Here is a 21124-nt window from a genome sequence, read left to right on the forward strand (position 1 = left end):
ACTACTAATGTTTGCTGAATGAACTTGGCAGCGATATTTGTTTTTTTATTTTTAGTACAACTCGGTCACTCTCGTTTCCACGCATAAAACAAACTCATCGCAGACCCCACGTGCGTTGGTTGTGCCCGCGAACGTTTGCGTTTATCGTTTTATTGTAAAAAAATTTGAATTAGAAATGCATAAGGTTACACTATATTACTTATTGCGTAAGACTTCTTTCAATCGTGTCTTCATGAGACAAATATAAACTGAACTAGAATCTCTATTAATATAACCATGCCACATATAAAGTTAAGGTCATACAGTTGTAAACATTAAATCCTCAAAAGGGAAGCCAGTAGGGTTAATACCTCCTCTCCGTTTTGAGGAGAAGGCTCGGAGCTACCACCAATGCGGGTTGGTGTGCACACGTGGCAGATTATCACCTATATTTTTAAGCACGATTTATATTATAAATACAAATTACGCACGTGAATTCTGCAGTGCTTGCCCCAGATTTGAAGATGAATTTTGAACATGCTGTATATGCTCTACAAGAATTTTAGGGATTGGTCGTCACCGTCAGGTGTTAAACGAAAAAACCGATGTCCTTTTTTGGAGTTCAAGCTGGCTTCATATCAAATTTCATTAAATTCGGTTCAGTGTCAGACAGACAGACAAGCAGACAGACGCACAGAATTACTTTGGCATTTATAATATACGTTCGTTTAACGGTGTCAAAGACGGAACGGTTGAACACATTTTCTAAGAGAAAGCTGTTTAGACTATAAAATATTCCAAAAATTGTTTTTTGCTAGAAAATTTTCTGCTAAAAATTCCGTGACACGTATATCTTTAATGTTTGATCAGATACCACTATCATGTTAAAAAAAGTGCAAATAAATACTAAACAATTAACTTATAACTAAAAAATATATTTGCCACACAGCATTAATCCTTATCAAAATAATTTACATAATAATTTCAAACGTTATCTACGAGTAAGGAACTTTATTCACACTTTGCAATTTGGATCAGTAGTTTTGTAAATATTACAATATATTTGAATAAACGCACGAGAAGGAATAAAATGTTGAGAGTTGCGATAAGATCTGATATAATTAGTGTTGTTGTAATACAATGCGATCACAAGTGTAGTTCGCTTGATCAACTTTGAGTGTATTTATTATTATTATTAAAAAAAGCTATAAAAAATATATTCAACTGAATAAAGGTTCGTTATTATATTTATTATTATTATTTTGTTATTCTTAACAACTCGGCTTAGAGCCGGTATTTACGTCATTCTCACGGGCCGAAGCCAAGTGGTCAGACACGTCTTAAAAATTGAAAACTCTAAAGCAATTCCCGTTCCCTTTCTGTTGCAAGAAATTTGCGTACAATTCTGCAAGTGTTTAGTATCACGGCCTTCTGCATATTTACATATAGAAAATTTGGAAGATTTAAAGTTTTTACAGATATGTGCATTTGTTTGGGTACGATACCAGTAGTAGACAGAACTATTGGGACTATTGTAACTTTCTGCAAGTATTATTATTATATAGAATGAATTATAAATATAAAAGTATAATCAAAAGCAGCAGAGAGAAGAAACAGCAAAAGTTAGTTTTTTTTCAACCCATTAACAACTTAGCCTAATACTAATATTTACAATAAATACATATAATAATCTTTTTACAAGGTATTTAGTAGAAATATGTTACTCTAAGTTTTTAAAAAATATTTATAAAACAATGCTAAGGAACTCAAGTTCGATTAATATTACCCTCCGTACTAAGTGAACTGTGTGACGTTAGGAATTTAGTAGTAAACATACTCTTTAACCATTTTATATCCTAGTGAACCCTCTCTATCTGTTCATCAATAAATTAAACAAGATACAAAAGGAAACATGATAATGGAGAAAATGTAACTTTAAAGCTTACTACTGACGTTAAATTAAATGCCGATTTAGAATACTTGGAGAGGATATAAACTCTGGATCTTGATTATCAACTTCTTAGTTTTATTATAAACGGTTTTATACAAATTAAATTTATTATTTTAATATACACGTGATTATAAGTAAACATTTCATTTCTTGACATTCAATACGTACCTATATAAATATTCTCAAATGTTGTAAATTTATTTCATTGGCTGTTATTTAATAAAATATAGCGAAGCAACTTCATTCCGAATGGTTGCTTTGATCACAGTTAACATAAAACGAACGTGATTCGTTAACTTTCAGTACTGTGATCAAAATTAGAATATTACAAAACAAAAAGGAAGATCGACCGCGAAGAACGAGCAATGTAAGGTTCGCATTTGGTCAAGACAGCACTGGAGAAATACAAGCAATATTAGCGCTATTGTATGTGTTGGGCTGCTCTACATGCTTCGGTATACATGATCGTCTGATTACTGAAAGATTTCAACATTAACCATCAAGCCGAAATTTATATATATAAGCCTACAAATAATCATTAATATTTAACAACGTACGTAAAACGGGAGCTATAGCTTAGTCGTTATTTTGTTTCTAATGTAAAACCTTTATACCTTATAAACTAATTTTCGTCTCTATTAATTTCCCTATTGTTTTGTTTTCTAATTTCCTTTAACCGAAATACTTCCAAGGCTGTGTTTTTCAATGTAACAAGCGATTCTCATTGAAATTTCGTATCAGTAAAATGTTACCAATTATAGGAAAACCTAAACATGGTACCTTGAATGATTTTTAGTATTTATTTGTTATTCTACAATTAGAATAGTTGTCAGAATTTCATAATATGATAATATTTTTTTGTTTATTTTGTATAAAAATTATAAATGTGTCTAACAGTACTATTATTGTCACCAAGGGTACAAACAAATAATATCAAAATTGCAACGGTGGCTAGGTCGGGCAGCAAAAACATCGAAGTCAACAAAAATCGCTTGCGGCCAGCGGTGTGGAGTAGAGGAATGTTTCTTTCATTGCCGAGGCCACGCCACGCCTTCGCTCGCGTTGCAATGCTTATCAATTCGCTTTATAGATAAGACCCGGGTGAATATTACGCGATATTCTTTAGTCGCTGGCGATCGTATGAGCTTCGAGCGAATTCTTTTACTATTATTTTTTCATCTATTTAAAAAAAAAATTCAAACAATAAATCGCAAGTATAAAAATGACGTTGGTATCAACTGAGTATTAATTTTTGCAAGTGTTGTATTTTTTTATGGATTCGGAATAAGTAAATAAATCTTTCAATACGATAAATAATAATGATTTAGAGATATTATAAAGCATTTAATTAAATAATTTGATTTTGGTTGGTTTAGTGGCTAGATCTAAGGCTGCAGATTCCGAGTCACTGGGCTAAAACCACAGGTCGTGGTGATAACAAGTTATTGGTTTTTTTTCTATTAAAAAAATCTTACTAACAGCCCGAAATCTGGAAGTTGGAAGAGTTTACGCACCCATACTTCAGAAAGCACATATAGCCATTAGTCCTGCGCCTCAACTCTTTCCGATCGTGATGGGTTTGCTGTCTCATCGAATTATGAGATTAAGGGAATAGGGAGTGTACCTGTGTTGGCGCGCAGAGTTGTGCAGTATATCTAATGTGTACTGCGTAGTTGCTTGATCTCCCTTAAGGTTTACTGCCATAGCCGAAATAAGTCAGGACAATATCATGATACAATGATTCAATGATATTCAAAAACTACAAATCTGTTATTGATTAAGAACGAGTATTTGATTACGAAATAAATTGTTGCAATTACATTATTATTTGAATTTATCGTCATTGGTTTTAAACAGTTGATAATAATTTGAACAGTCACGATTTGACGTATTGCATTGTGTTTGTATATTTGGTTACACTGTGCAAAGAGACAGCCATGATTTAACAAACATACTTTATATCTCGTTCACATTGATCTATAAAATAAGCAAATATTAAGACTGTCAACGAACTTGATATGATTATTAATTTTTTTATGATATGGGGGGCGTGCTAATGTACCTGATGGTAATTAGTCACCACTACCCAAAGACAATGGTGCTGTAAGAAATATTAACCACTCCTTACATCGCCAATGCGCCACCGGTTGGTGGAAAACCAAGATGTTCTGCCCCTTGTGCCTGTAGTTACATTACCCTTCAAACCAGAACACAACATTACTGAGTACTGTTGTTTGGTGGTATTATATTATAACTCCTGAGTGGCTGGTATCTACCCAGATGGGCTTGCACAAAACCCTTCAACCAAGTTCTAGTAGGAGCCTAATTGATTTTATTATTAAAACATAGATAATAAAATTTGCTATTAAATAATAAAAGGAGAATGTACATTCAAAAAAATGGTAAAGACTAAAAATTGTCTAGAAAGTAGTCATTATATAAGCATATATCAATATATGTATAATTTTATCGCAAGTTGATAAATTAAACGAAACCTTCTCCTCAAAGGGAGAGGAGGCCTTTAGGCCAGCAGTGGGAAATTTACAGGCTGCTAATGCTAATCAGAAATAAATTAGGATTAAATTATAAATAAATAATTAATTATTACATAATTGACCAATGATCGTACCCGATTGGGTGTTACCTATAAATATGCACGGCGCAGACCTCAGTAGTCATTAGTAGTCGTTAAAAATCCTTCGTCTGAACGACTAGTCGAACTTTCTAGTCGTGTTCGTTTTAGTCATATAGACCAAATCTTGCCTTCAAAAATTTAGGTAACTTTATGATTATTTACACTACACTTATATAATTATAATGAACATTTATTGTGGTCGTATGTCCTTCAAAAAGAGCCGAGATAGCCCAGTGGTTAGAACGCGTGCATCTTAACCGATGATTGCGTACTCAAACCCAGACAAGCACCACTGAATTTTCATGTGCTTAATGGTGTTTATATTTCGTCTCGTGCTTGGCGTTGAAGGAAAACATCGTGAGGAAACCTGCATGTGTCTAATTTCAACGAAATTCTGCCACATCGCATTGGAGCAGCGTGGTGAAATACGCTTCAAACCTTCTCCTCATGGAAGAGGAGGCCTAAGGCCTGTAAATGTATGTCCTTCACTTTAATTAGAATGTTTAAACGTCAATAATGGTTGTGTAAACACAAATAAAATACAAATATTCTTTATTTAGTTTTGAATCTTCATGTAACTGTATTGTATTGATTGCATAGCTACCGTTTCGGTAAATATATTCTACTGGGAAGAACCGGCAAGAAAGTAATGACTATACTTAGAATCTTAAAATCGATTACCGGATATAATTTCCAAATAGATAACTTTAAATAATTTAGATCTTATCAAAAAATAATTAATTTGACAAGAAATTAATATTTAAAACTAAGATAGATATAATTGTCTTTTCGTGTACTTTTTTATATTTTACTGCGTCACTATTAAAGTATCTTGTCTTATTCAAATATATATATATTACATATATGCATCCATTGCTATCGACCGCTGAATATTTTTTTCAATTCCTACTGGTAATCCCCTGTAATCGCTGTGAAACAAAAGAGGCTTTATTCAGCTTTACTAAAGTATAAAGATAATTAAAATATTGAAAAAATAATTTAGTAGTCGATTCCTAAAGCCCTCTTGGAAAGGCTATAAGCTATTCAAGATCACAGTAAAACTCACGGGCCAGAGCAGGATAGTAGAAACTATTCTGTTATTATTTATTATAATTGTTATAAATTTAGCACAATTATCCCTCAGCTATTTTTTTTTGAGGAATAAACCAAATTAGAAAAACTACCGGAAACGTACACCAACCATTAAAATTAGCAAATATTGCGCCCAGAAACGTTAAATGCGATTAAAGCACGCATAACAGTCTTAGAGTTTAAAATAACGATTATCATTCAAATTCTTTTGGTTGGTCGTGGTCGTGATATAACAATAAATAATATTCAGCAAAGACAAAACAAATGTTGATTATATTAATATAGTCCTGCGAGGTTAGTTGAGTTTTTCTATAAATTCTGTAGGCGCTTGGGACGCTAAAATTCAGCCACCAAAACAAATACAATTTTCAAAGGCAAATACGAACTACATACACTGCAATAAAGCTTTAATAACGAAATGTATCAATTTATCGAATTTTGCGGATATATGTTGTCGACTAAAACATTTAGCTGCTGTATTTTTTATTTTTTTTTTGTGGATAGGTTAGGTTAGTTAGACCTGTACGATAGTTATTAATAAAAATAATGCCTTCTTGTGTAAAGATCGTAACAACTGTTCCATCAAAATTGATCAATGTTTATCTTTTCATGTCACGGTGTTGTCGGGTGACATTGAAAATTTTTCTTTCGAAGTAGGTTAATGGAAATTAAAATGAAACAATAGGGAAATTAATGAAACGAACGGAAATTAGTTTGTAATGATAAAAAATAAACATATAATTCTAGTGGATTCGAAATGACGACAATAAATTTGGTCAGATCAAGTTGGTTAATATTTTGGAACCATTGGGATGCCTTATTTGAAATTTTTTTATATTATATAGAGACACTAGCAGTTGCCGCGGCTTTGCTTGCGTGGAAGTTGAATTAAGTTTACAGATTAACTTAATGAACTAACTAAACTAAACTAAAATATTACGTTAATTTAAGACATCTTTGTATACCACATTGGTATGTATTGGTATGTATATGTATCAGATAAATGTAAATCTGCCTCGTTGATCTGCAGAGTACGGATCAGCTCCAACTCCATCCAAAAGACAGTGGCTGAGAGATATGATTCTCCAATTGTGCGTCATATTGTTCGTTTATGTATAAGCTAAGCTAAGCTTTTAATTCTTTTATACTGACCCACTCATTCTTGTCAGTAATCAGTCCAAGAATAAAGTTTCATGTTTCTAAGTTAAAAAATTACGGACTTCCAAACAAACTTTCAACCCCTATTTCACCCCCTTAGTGGTAGAACTCGCCAAAATTCATGGCCCTAACTTTAATAGTTTACGCTCGGTCATGATGAATCAGCCAGTCAGGTCATGTTATTTTATAAGTCTAGATATTTAAATATATATATAGTTTTTGATCCGATAACGGTTGCATATTATTTTGATAAAATTAATAATTTTAAGATATTGTATCGTTTATCATAAAGTCATATTGTATAATACTATTTTATAAACTGACAATAATTTATTAAAATATGAACGTGTACGTATTTTGTATTGTTAATTTATTACATCATTATTATAATGTCAATTTATCTCTCACGTCCGCAACAAAATAAGTCCATATATAACATATTTTTAATGTATAACCAAAGACATAAGTGTGCATTGTCCATGTATTTCCAGTGCATATTATAAAATAAATATTATCCGCCGCGTCTGTACGCGATGAAGTTCAAAACTATCAACCGGAATTTTTCATGAAAAAGGTTTAGGTATATAATTGGTTAGATTTTGTGTGTATTCTCTGAAATATAAAGATGATCGTTGAAGTTACCCCAAATATGCCAATAGAGATGTATTTTATGATATAAACATTTTATGTAGGTATACTACCCATGTGAAACCGAGTCTAGCGACTAGTTATTCTTGTGTAGTGTAATTGTGTACTGAAATACATTTTTATATGTATTTGAGTTGAGTATTTAGAGACCCTCTAGATCGTTTAATTAAGTGGCGCTATGATCGGTTAAGGAAATTCTTATTTCAACCGGCAGAAGTCGGGATGGGCAGCTACTATATATAAAAACTTACATAAATAAATATTTGTAAAGAGTTTTTCAATCCTATATGATTAGAGGCCAAATCGATTGCCGTTCGGGTTTCAGCGACAGGTTCATACTCTGGAGGACTATTCTAGCCGAATTAATGTTTTTGCATTTTAATCACAACTGAATTGTTCCTCCACTCGCCTATGGGGATGAAGCTGATTTGGATCGAACCATTTTCAGATATAAAGTTTAAAATTAAAAAAAAGATAATACAATAAAAAATTCTGCACAAAAAGTTTTTTTTTAAATTTCAATCGGTGAAATAATGGAAGAGCATACCTTGGAAATTAAACGATCTCCGCCTGGTTGTTTGTTTGATATATTCAATAATTGTAAAAATTACAAACTGACAAAATAAATACCCGCTATTTCCTTCGTCAGTTCTTTACATGTATTTTATTAACCGAATCGGTAGTTTTAATTTGACATCAATAAGTACGAGTAATGCTTCTGTATTGAGTAGGATTTGGATTTGAATGATGGTTTCAGTGAAAACTACAAGTCATATGTCGAAAATATTTTGAGACAGTTCGACATAATTTAGTTCTTTCTCCGTTTAATTCTCACGAGGTTCTCGTGATGCGGAATGGTGATTCCGAATTCGACTTTTTATTATTGCCATTACACTAAATGCTCGCAGTAAATTTACATGTTTTTATCACTAATTATTTGAACACAACACAACATGTATTTTTGTCCGATAAAAGTTAAGCATTACGTATACTTTGTATTTCTACTAAATAATTATGTCTAAAGTTTAATAGCAGTTTATACGAGATTTTATAAAGTTTAAATAAAATTATTCAACTAAACAGCTATATATTTAATTATGACAAATGCCTAATAATTCAGCGTATATTCATTTGTTTTTATAAACAAACGAGATTCCCGAAGAATGCAATTTCAATTTTGATTACTTCTATCGCCTTTGGTACTTACAAAGATATAGTATAATTAATTAGTCTTGAGCGCGTTACAATGCTTATTTAAAGAAACGATTTCAAGGTGACGTCATCAAGCGCATTTTTTAAATGATTAAAATCAAAATTAATTGCAATTCCGATAAGCGTTATTTAATTAAGTCGAAGATCTAATATTTTAATCGAGCTTATTAGTATATAGACAACGCACAATCTGAACGGATTGGTCTAGATAATTCCTTTAACATCCTCATCTAATGGTGGTAGGGCTTTGTGCAAGCCCGTCCGACCCGTACCATCCACTCATCACATTATCTATCACCAAGCAGCAATACTTTGTATTGATGTATTCCGGTTTGAGGCTGTGTGCCAGTTTAACTAGAGGCACAAGGGACATAATAACTTAGTTCCCAAGGTTGGTGTCGCATTGAAGATGTAAGGAATTATTAAAATTTCTTACGGTGCCAATGGTTATGGGCGGAGGTGACCACTTACCATCGGGTGGCCCATTCGCCCATCCGCCTACCTATATTTCATATAAACTAAAAAAATATATTATCTTTCTACACGTCGTATTTATTATCTATTTATTAAATAAATCCACCAAAAAACTTATAAATTAAAAAGATTAAGAAAGAGGAAAAATATATCGACACCAGATCATTATAAGATAAATTAAAGAAGTCTATATTATTTTCTTCATTTAAATAAAATCTACATTGACTGATGTCTTAAAATTCAAGTCCGGACAGACTTTTGTTATAATTAGTTTTGTTTCGACTGCAACGAGCTTATAAAGGAAGACGGACATACATTCGTTACGATTTTATATTTGCGAGACATTTATCATTTAAACGAAAATGTTGAATACACGTCAATCAAAATGTCAGAATGCATTTGCATTTGTTTGATTAGCTGTTTGAAGACACAGCGTCGTCGTCGTGGTCGTCTCAAAATTAAAATGATGCTTCTCAAATTAAGCGCTAGTAGGCACTATTCAATCGTTTCAGAGTTTTCCAATGAATTGCTTGCATTAGAATGTAGATTATACCGAATGAAAATCAACAAGATCCTGTAAGTAGTTTGGAGAGAAAAAACATCTGTACAATTAAATTTATGTGCCCTGTATTTATAATTTAATCAATGACTAAAGATAATCAACGAATCACTTCGGTCGAACTTCTTTTCGTAATAATAATAATATCAATAAAATTGAAATGTTTTACATACATTACATTACATTACATTACATTACATTAGCAGCCTGTAAATTTCCCACTGCTGGGCTAAGGCCTCCTCTCCCTTTGAGGAAAAGGTTTGGAGCATATTCCACCACGTTGCTCCAATGCTGGTTGGTGGAATACACATGTGGCAGAATTTCGTTGAATTAGTCACATGCAGGTTTCCTCGCGATGTTTTCCTTCACCGCAGAGCACGAGATGAATTATTAAAACATTTCACAACACAAATTTTGTGTTGTGAACTGTTTTAATAGACAAATACGTGCTTAAGCTAACGAATAATTTGCCACAGAAAAGACTGCTTTTACGAAATCGAAAAATGTATCTAAATCCATCCTTATTTTACATACGAAATTAGCATCCACTACTACTACCTACGAGGTGTATATGTATAATATTATTAACAAAACAAATTTACTTTTAATAAATTTATTACATGAATATAAAATAATAATTAATTAATAACAAAATACTTTAATCAATTTCTGGTTTGCTAATATTACAAAAACAGTTTACAATGATGTATAACGCGCTGCTTCCCGCCAAAAAGTGAATGCATTTAAAAGACGTCTGACAGCTTGACGCATGACGTTCGGAAAGTCACACTAATTCTCCTTATAATATATTTACTCACTGTTAACCACGACAATTTTAATGATGTGTGACAATTCAATTACGCATTCTTTGTAGAGGTGCTTTAGAAAAATGAGTTTATAAAACGTTGTAACATACGCGTGTACATCGGGTGAGACTACTAAAAGCTTAAAAATCAAGATGAATTAAACACAAATAACCGCATCAAAAGTCAGTGGTGCCTGCTCGTATATGAACTTGAGATCTTCAATTATTGACTTAACATCCACTGAACAATCTCGGCATATTTTATATATATATATATAAATGGTATAATTATATCAATAAAACGATAAAACTGAAATAAAAATATATGCAGATCGATTAAGATAGACCAAATCTATTTTTAGACATCAACATAAAGTGTTTTGTTTGATAAGATATTTTCTGATAAAGTGTTTATCATTGGTAAGAATTTAATCGGTTAGTTATTTATATGCGTTAATAAATTATTATTTATTACATATAAAATATACATCTTCCATTCATGTCGTGATGCTTGAGTGAAAGATAAAGGAATAGACATTAAACCAAGCGACTCTTTGTTTGTATCTATAGTAAAATAAAAAGCGGCCAAGTTTTTAAATTTCAGTTTTAGGTATGGGGGACCACCACAATTTTCTGTTTTTTTTTTCTATTTTTGTGTGAAAATCGTAATGCGATTCACAGAATACATCTACTAAGTTTCAACAGTATAATTCTTATAGTTTCGGAAGAAAGTGGTTGTGACATACGAACGGACAGACAGACAGACATGACGAATCTATAAGGGTTCCGTTTTTTGCCTTTTGGCTACGGAACCCTAAAAATGAATTAATTATGTCGTTTTCCTCCAAAATTTTACTTAGGTTACTATATAAAAGACTAGCGACCCGATGCAATGCCGATTCCAAATATACTACAGAATGTCTTTATATAAAACGTTCACAGATTTTTTGTTATTAGATAATACAAACCGCTATGTCTCTGCATATGAAATCTGTAATATCTTCGAAAATACTAATTGAAATTACATGCTGTAAAGGGCCATATCAATGTATATTAAATGTTAAATATATTTAAGGTACTTGATTGAAATTCGCTTCGTAAATAAGCCACTAGTTTTCGTAAAAAGTAAATAATAAAAAATGGTCATTGTGGGTTATCCCCTAAGAGATAGAATTATACCATCGCGGACTTCTTTATAGAACTCTTTAGGGTGTTTCTCTACTATATTATGCATGTATCTATTATAGAAACTTTCCTCTTAAATCACTCTATTTACTTAAAAAACCGCATCAAAATCTGTTGCGTAGTTCATAGATAACCATATAATTATGAGTTTATTTAGTTGGATGATTAAATTAAAATTAAATATTTAGAAAATGATTCTAAATATAGATTAATTAATGTCTTTGTGATATTATATAATCTCTTCACAAATATATAATAATAATAGTTAATAGTCGCTATAAAATGTAATGAAGGAATCACTACTCTTTTCAAGGCCAACATCAAGTGGTACCTAATTATATCAAACTATCCAAAGGTACTCCTTACGACAATTCTCTACTTGAAAATTCAAGTGTTTATCGCAGGGCCAAACCATATCGACTATTATATCGATCGATATCGGCTCTAGGTTTCGCTAATAGTTTCAGAAGATACAGGGATTTTATGCAAAAAGATAGTATGTATACATCATAACTATATATATGCATTACAAATGTACTTTAGTGGCAAGTTTTATTAGCTTGCGCAGATTTCACTATTAGTATGATTAAATAAAGTAAATAAACAATGAATATAACTTAAAAAAATGTTTCAGGAGGTATCTGAAGTGAAACTAAAAACTGTGACTCCTATCAATTAAATATAAAAAAGTAAATACGAAGAGATAATATGTGTTAGAACGGAAGCGGGGACGGGGAAGCTGCGGAACACAAGAGAACCGACCGAAGTTTCTAACTTTTTCTCTAGCCTGAGGAAAATTCGTGTAGGTAACAAAAATCAAAAATTCAAACATCTTATTCACGACAAGCACATATTAATTGAATGTATACTACAATTTATAGAAGCAGTCTGTAATCAAACCAACATAGTGCATCTTATCAGTAAAAGAAAATCTAACATTGGAAAATAATAAACTCTATTCAGACAAAAAGATCTTAAATTATCCATCAATTACTTACTTTCATGTCACCCCAATGAGCTAAGAGAAATATTTAATTACTTGGTGCTTTTGTATCCTTGTTTTTATCGTGAAGATATTTTAGACACTTTTTTTTTTAAATCAGTCAATTTCATAATTAAAAAAATTAATTAGTGTAACGCGGTTGGAAAATAAATCAATATCGTAATATTCAACAAAAATATGAACTAACTTGTTGTTGTAACATCTTCCTCTCGATTTTCTACAATCTGTGGGAGAGATTTTATGAAAATGTACGTAACTGTGACAGTAACTAAATTTACGTAATACAGTTCAGTAATACACAATACGTAAATTTGATTTGACCAATAAGTGCACCATTTCCTTTTTTTTTCGCTGGAAAAACGATTTACGCGTTTCAAGTGGGTCTTGATGTGGAGTTTATGGGGCACGCCGGCGCTGAAGGTGCCGGAATATCCACTAAAAACCAGCGATAGCAACTCCGTCTTTTCGGGGTACGTCACGGGATCCCTAACGCATACTACCGTGACGTCCTGACGGTAGGCCCACCACCCATAAGTGCACCAACTCAGATCAGTACAACGGTAGTAAAGATATTGCTAATGTTGCGTCGATATCGTTTAATATCTAACATCACGCGTTGGTAATAACCAAGGTGAGATGTTAGATATTAAACATGATATCCGACTACTACATAGCTCATTGGTTCTTTTTCGTAGACTTTCGAGAGATCCCGGGTGAGATTAGAGTTCTTATTAAATCCATGAAAACCCTCATTTTGAGTCATATGACCGCAAAATACATTCTTATTTTTTTGGTCCAGATTTGATAATAAAAACTGTTATCGACTTAAACTTAAAAGATTTAAATCTCAACGTATTCCTATAAGTCATTACATTAATATCTTTTAAGTTATCTCTTTAGTTTTGACGTAATACAAAACAGATCACAGAAATATAGCCAGTGGGAAGATTGATAAGTACCTTAAGCCGTAAAATGTGATGAACTCGAACTTACGAGCATCGAGGTAGGATTAAGATATACGCTGATAGGAGCACGAGTCAGATGCTGATTAACTTACAAATCTATAATCCAACAGGTAAGTGATTATTATTGTAACCGCAACTTTGAGCTCTTAACGTGAGAAGTAATACTTTTTTTTTTAAATATAAATTCTTTCTTAAACGGCTTCAAGTTGTGGTTGGCGAAGCACTGAGCAAATCTATGTCGATGTCGAATGTTATTCCCAATCTTAGGTTCTTAATTCTATTAACTATTTTTTATATAAAATAATGGTAAAGTATATTTAAAATATTAATATATGAATCATTTATTTTTTATCAACGTTAAATGAAAATAAATACTAGAAATTATCTTTTAAAGAGCAAGCTTTTATTTGCCGGCAGTTTTTAACAAATTGAGATATTTAGTACAACAATTATAGTACATAAATGCATAAAATTTTAGTGTGACCGAGGAAGTTCATTTGGAAATTAATAAAATTGTTTAAATATATAATGATGTTACGAAATTAGTTTCGACAAAACTCTGACATTCAGTTAATAATTACAAGTAAATAATGAAAGTGTAACTTTTTACTTCACTTAATCTTGAAATTAAAATCAAGATTTTAAAGACGGTACAAACAAATTAAACTGTATAGTGATCACTCATCAGTTATTTTTAAATCAATCAAACCCATACTTTGCATTCCAAATTCAAAATTGAAGGGTGAGCTAGTCCCTGTAATTATTAAGTCCAAACATCCCATTTTGATGACATTAAAGGTATAAGAGATAAGGCAAGGAAGCACGGAAGGTATAACGCTCAAATCATTCTTAAAATGTCAATTATGTCTATCCGACAAAATTTTTTTAGAAGAATGTAGTATTTTTATCTTCTGCTTCCAAAAATGTATAATGCTGTTGTACATGATTCATAGTTATGATTGGTACATTCACTTTTGTCATTCTTTCACCGGTCAAACTTTTATCATCATTAATTATATATTTTGTCACAGCTGCTGTCAATACGGATTGATTGGAACCACATGACACTGTTATCGAGTCATCTGATAAATGTGATTTTGTTTGTATCAGTGTTCATTTCGATTTTTAACTTTTTCTCTCACTTAGTATTCGAAAGGCGTGGTAAACATTTTGCCAATATAAGGACATCATAATTTATGCTGTCAAATATATAAATTCGAAGTTCCATAGTCATAATAAACGTGAATAAGTTTGTGTTATGATTTAGTTCTAATATTTATTAAGCAGGTTATGTTTAATCGTTCAATTCGTTACTGTAAAATAACGAATTAAGTTGATAATTAGTCGTCTTTTAAACGTCTTTGGAAGCTTTCAGCGTCATGAATTGTCAACAAATGTGGTATTGCGCTATCTTTCAAACGCTGAAACGGTCTAGCCCAACTTTCTTGAATAGAACACTGGTAACATGAGGTAACTCAGGACGAGTTTCCGTTCTCACCTGAAAGTTTTGATCATGTAGATAATACCAATGATGTTATTTAAAGCCTCCATTGGTTTCGTACGGGTACAATAATACCTTTATTTACGTTGGTTACGGTTATCTTTATATCAAGCTATAAATCTGTATTAGTCGGAATACTTTTTTCTGACTACTTTTACTATCATCTTATTTCAGTCAATTTAGACAAAATCTAATGAATTATATACCTAAACCTTCCGCATGAATCAATTCAATTTCCATTTGTGAAAACCGTATAAACTTCAAAACTTCACAAACGGATGTTCCGTTTGGTAGTTTTGAAGTTTATTGCGTACAGACGCGGCGGGAGGATGGACAATGTATACGTTGTGTTTGATTATATTGTTTTTGAATGTTATATATATTTATTTTGTTGCGGACGTGAGAAATAAATTTACATTTTAATAATATGTATAGTACAAAATAGGTGTTCATATTTTCAAGTTGATTAAGATTGAATAAAAAAATATTTTGATTTGTTTCTGTTTTTTTACTTATAACTGTTTCCTTTTTTTATTTTCTCGCATCAAAGCACATTTTGTATGTAACGTGAGATGGTTCTACTAAAATTTTATTTTTCTCAATATTCATAATATATATTTAATCAACAGCATGTCTTGAAAACTTATTAACTATGCTCACAATCGTTGCTTGATACGAAACACAGACACCTGGCGTTCTTCTATATGCTCGATCCGAATTGATTATGATAACATGACAAGATATATTGTGTGCATTTGATAAAATTCATGTAATTAAGATTATAGATAGTTATTGTATTTGTAGCTTAGTTTGCAATTACGTCATTAAATTTTAAAGTGAAGCCACATTCTCGCCATTTCTGAATAATTTTATAGGACAGGATTTTTTTGTTCAGCATTTTTTATGGCTTAGGCAAGTAGGCTGTCAATTTGTAATATTTTTAGATATTCTTTTTTTCGACCATCGACGCTCATTTGAAAAACTCATACTTTCTTAACTTATCTACAGGTATATGTACATAATGTATTATAATAACAGTCATATTGCGTGCATAACGTGTATGTATATGCATGTAGAATACCAGACTTATAGTTGGCAAAATATTAAAAATATTATAAATTTCAGTGGTGCCTGCCTGGGTTTGAACCCGAAATCATCGGTTAAGATGCACGCGTTCTAGCCACTGGGCCATCTCGGCTCTTTCATGTGCTTAATTTGTGTTTATAATTCATCTCGTGCTCGGCGATGAAGGAAAAAATCGTGAAGAAACCTGCATGTGTCTAATTTCAACGAAATTCTGCCACATGTGTATTCCGCCAACCCGCATTGGAGCAGCGTGGTGGAATATGCTCCAAACCTTCTCCTCAAAGGGAGAGGAGGCCTTTATCCCAGCAGTGGGACATTTACGGGCTGCTAATGCTTAATCTTCCTGCCTTTTGATAATTTTACAAGTATCTTAAGCGATGATTGCGGATTCAAACCTAGATAAGTGATACAGAATTCTCAAGTCGTTACTAGTGCGAAGTGCAAAAGCATCTCGTACTCGAGAAGAAACCAGCACGTGTCTAATTTAAATGAAATACTGCCATATGTGTATGTAGTAACCCGCATTAGAGTAGCGTGGTGGAATTAGCTCTTAGCCTTCTCCTTAGAGGCAGAGGAGGCCTTAGCCTAGAGGTAAATAATAGAGGTAGACTTACAACTTTATACTTAACTTTTACTTTACTCTATTTAAACCCGACTGACGTTGTCCTGACAACACTCAATGCGCCAACAACCTTGACGTTAGTTCATATGCCTTACACAGCCTCACTCACCCTTCAAGCCGACACACGACATTCCAATCAGAGTGCTAATTAGATTAGAATAAGTGATGAGTGCACAAAGCCCTACCTCCAAATATTTTTACACCACATCACTAAGTATTGTACCAATAATAAATATGTCTCGTAGATTATAAATTTTAATGTCATGTCCGGCTTAAGAAAAACATGATTCATATTCATGTAACGCGTTTCCTACACATATGTATCAGGGCACTTCCGATAAATGGATTTAATTGTTATTTTTACACGGTAAGGATTAAATTGAAGCTTAATGTATTATAATTTTATAATAAACTGTACAGTCGGGAAAACTGGTTTGATATTTTATTTGTCACCAAAAATCGTATAATTCCGTTAATTCCACAAAACTATGTCACAGAAACACCGATTCATTTAACAATTTAGTTAAAAGTACTTAAAATACTAGACGACCTCCGTGGTCGAGTAGTGTGTACACCGGTTTTCATGGCTACGCCACTCCGAGGTCCCGGGTTCGATTCCCGGCCGTGTCGATGTAGAAAAAGTTCATTAGTTTTCTATGTTGTCTCGAGTCTGGGTGTAGTCGTCGCTACTTCTGATTTTCCATAACACAAGTGCTTTAGCTTTACTTACTGGGATCAGAGTAATGTATGTGATGTTGTCCAATATTTATTTTATTTATTTTAAGACATGCCCTTAATATTCATTCAGTATATTGGCAAGTTAATTAGTTAAATATTAATAATAGTAAATTCTAAAATACTTATATTAGAAATAACAAGTAAGTTAGTAAAACATTATAATAAACGACTATGACATCCAATTTAATAATAACAACATTTTCAATCAATTAATTTATGTAGAGTGCCCTTTTCTGTCAATCTTCTGATAAACTATTATCATTTTGCAAGACCTTCGGAAACAGTAGTTAGTAGGATAAGTCATTGACTGACATCCGCACTGTAATATATAGGACAGAGAACAATGAATAATTCTAATGCATTTATGAGCATTTGAAAGGTCTGTCTGTGTTGAACATTCGGTTTAATTGAAAATGGCAAAAATCGCATTTTACTAGAAGTTATTTATTTTATTTAAGGTATTGTTACGAGACTAGCCCTAGCCTCCAATACGGTGCTACGTCATAGGATATCATAATTAATAATATCATTAATAATGTCACATTATTATTATTACATATTATTACAATTATTATTGTAATTAATTGGTCAATAATTTATACAACTTTAGTTGATATTATTTTATAACATTTAAAACTGGCATGTAACACTATTTCTTATTTTAAAAGTGATTGAGCTGTCATAAGGAAAACGATTGGATGATTGGGGCATTGTAAAAATATAGAGAGAGATTGAAACTTCATGGTACAACATAATTTTATTTTGCCATCCCGAACTACTGAAATTACAGTATACTACGAAGCGTAATTTGAGATCTTTTTACTCACGAAGGTATACTTTTAAATTAGTTTGTACTCAAGCTAAATCTATTTATATAAGAAATTAAATTCTAAATTGAGATGAAAAAATCAAGGCTACATGCGAGATAATAAACAGTGTTTGATGTAAACCTAAAAAGACAATTTTGCCAATGAAATTAAACTTTGGAAATAGATCATACATTTGGATTTGTGAGTGGCAAAGGCTTTTAAAACTTTTTTCGACAAAATACCTACCACAATAAATTTCCACTGAAAATCATATACTTTAGAAGCAAATAAATTACTAGCAAATCACAGGAGTACAGAAAAATAAACTTTGGCATTAAATTAATGTGATATCGTTTGTCGAGATTGTAAATAAGCTACGGAATTCATACGAATTCGTAAGAAATGGCGTTTTGAATTTCGGACTCGTCATCAAAACTTTGGAAGTAAAATTAGAATGAGCGAGATCGTTAGGGTAAAATAAAAGAGAGATCTCGGTTCAATTTGAATTTATTTCCCCGAATAAAAATATTTTTGAGGCTGTCGCAGAAAATATTAAATAGACAATCGACTGAAGTTAGTATTACTGCCCAGAAAGTAGGCAAATCTTTTATAGTAAGAGACACATAAAATACTTTTTACAAGAGATTAAGTTGCCTATATAAAATTTGACAATTCAACATATTATAAATAAAAATATATGGATCAAGTACTGAGTAATTAAGTAGCTATATATGAATTTTTTGAAGTGATTGTTACAGTACAGGCGAGTGCTCGGCGGTCAGTGAGGCAGTACTGTGACGTAATGTCCAAAATACAGACGAATGCTCCCGGTGAGAATCGCCCTTATAAGACTGTAATCTTTATCTTGTAATCTTAGAGCTAGAGACGTGTTATGTTCTACGTAACATTTATACATTTTTTAATATATAGTATTATAATGCATGTAAGATAATTATCACATATATACAACATTATTTTATAACACTTATTTAAATGAACTATATAATGTACGATAAATACAAATCTTAATAAAACGATAAATTACAGATTAGATATTATGAAACCGGTATGACCAGTTAAAAATAATAAAGACAATAAAAAATAGGCATTAAAGCGTCGGATATTTTTGTTGTGTTAACAAAAGACGAGCTCTTTATGATTTTTTATCTGTACTAAAATAAAATCTATACTCTTCAAAAGAGGTCAACTTCAAAAGTTTCGTACACCGCAAATTCAATAATTGCATCCAAGGACAATGTAAGCGCTTCTGTAACAACATTCCGCAGATATAATTATATAATTTTTTCTAAATTTTTATAATTAATAATAATTTTTGATTAATTCAAAAATGAAAAGTTGTGTAAAAAATATTATTTAATAAAGATATATTACTCATTACGTTATACGGACGATAAAAAAGAGCGAATTTTGTATTTGCAGGTCGAATATTTCTTCTTCTTTACAGATTCTTCTCGGAATAATCTACTATCTTACCCCGTGGTAGCTTTATATTTAATTCAAAACTGTAACGCACAGGATAATTTTGTATGTGCTTTATTTACAGATAAGTAGTCAGTACGTGTGACACACGTAATTTTATTTTTCAATCAATACCAAATTACCAACATTTTTTATTTTTTTTTCACGAAACACTTGGCCCTTGAACTAGTCGTGCAAAAAGCTTCATTAAAAGTATAACACCTCGCATTATTGCCTGCGCTGGTGACTGGAGGACTGGTTCGTTTTTTGCCTAGAGGATCGGGATTGCGATTCAACGGGGAAATGCTGCTAGCATTCTTGTCATCATTCCACGCGGTCAAGATTTATACAGGAACAATTTTAAATTAATATTTGTAAATATTTAAGGTCTTAATATTAATAATTCTTATGTAAATAAATAAAAGAGTATTTTATACAATTTATTATCGTAAATATTAAGTGAACGTAAGATCTTGTCTACTTCTAAAAAATGTGACGTAAATTAGACAACGATTAATTAGACTTATAATATTCATGCACAGGAAATCGATAAAATCATTACTTTGTTATCTATCGTAGTATGAAACATTAACAAAATGTTCGCACTAAATGACGAGACGCTTTTTTTGTCATGCCTCACAGAAAAATTACTAAACCTATATACATAAGACTATAAATATATATATATATATATATATCCCGCTGAGGTAGATTAGAACTAAATAGAGCTAAATTCCGAACCGGTGGTAGATTTTTGACTATCAATAAGCAAGTGTAAACACTTCTATATTGAATAAAGATTTTTGACTTTGACTTTGACTTGACTATCAGATGTTAAGCGTTTTGAAGGAGGTTCTAATGTATATATCATATACATTAGAACCATATTAGAAACATATTGTTATATAACGAACACTCCGCAGTTTTACGCGCTTTAAATTTATACTATTGACGTGACAATCACAACCACGTTCTCGTATATGACATAAAGTAATTTCATTTTTATAAAATGGCTGATATCAAAAATAACGACTTAGATTCTTAGTTATTTTTTATTACTTGGTGGGAGGGCTTTATGTAAGCCCGTCTGGGTACCGACCTTTCGTTTTATATTGTTGTGTTTGAAGGGTGAGTAAAGAAGGTTAACTGCATGCATAAGGGACATAACATCTCAGTTCCCAAGATTGGTGACGCATTTGTGTGTTGGGTGGTTATCATTTCTT

This window comes from Vanessa atalanta, chromosome 11 (genome assembly GCF_905147765.1).
Source record: "Vanessa atalanta chromosome 11, ilVanAtal1.2, whole genome shotgun sequence".
Taxonomy (NCBI): domain Eukaryota; kingdom Metazoa; phylum Arthropoda; class Insecta; order Lepidoptera; family Nymphalidae; genus Vanessa; species Vanessa atalanta.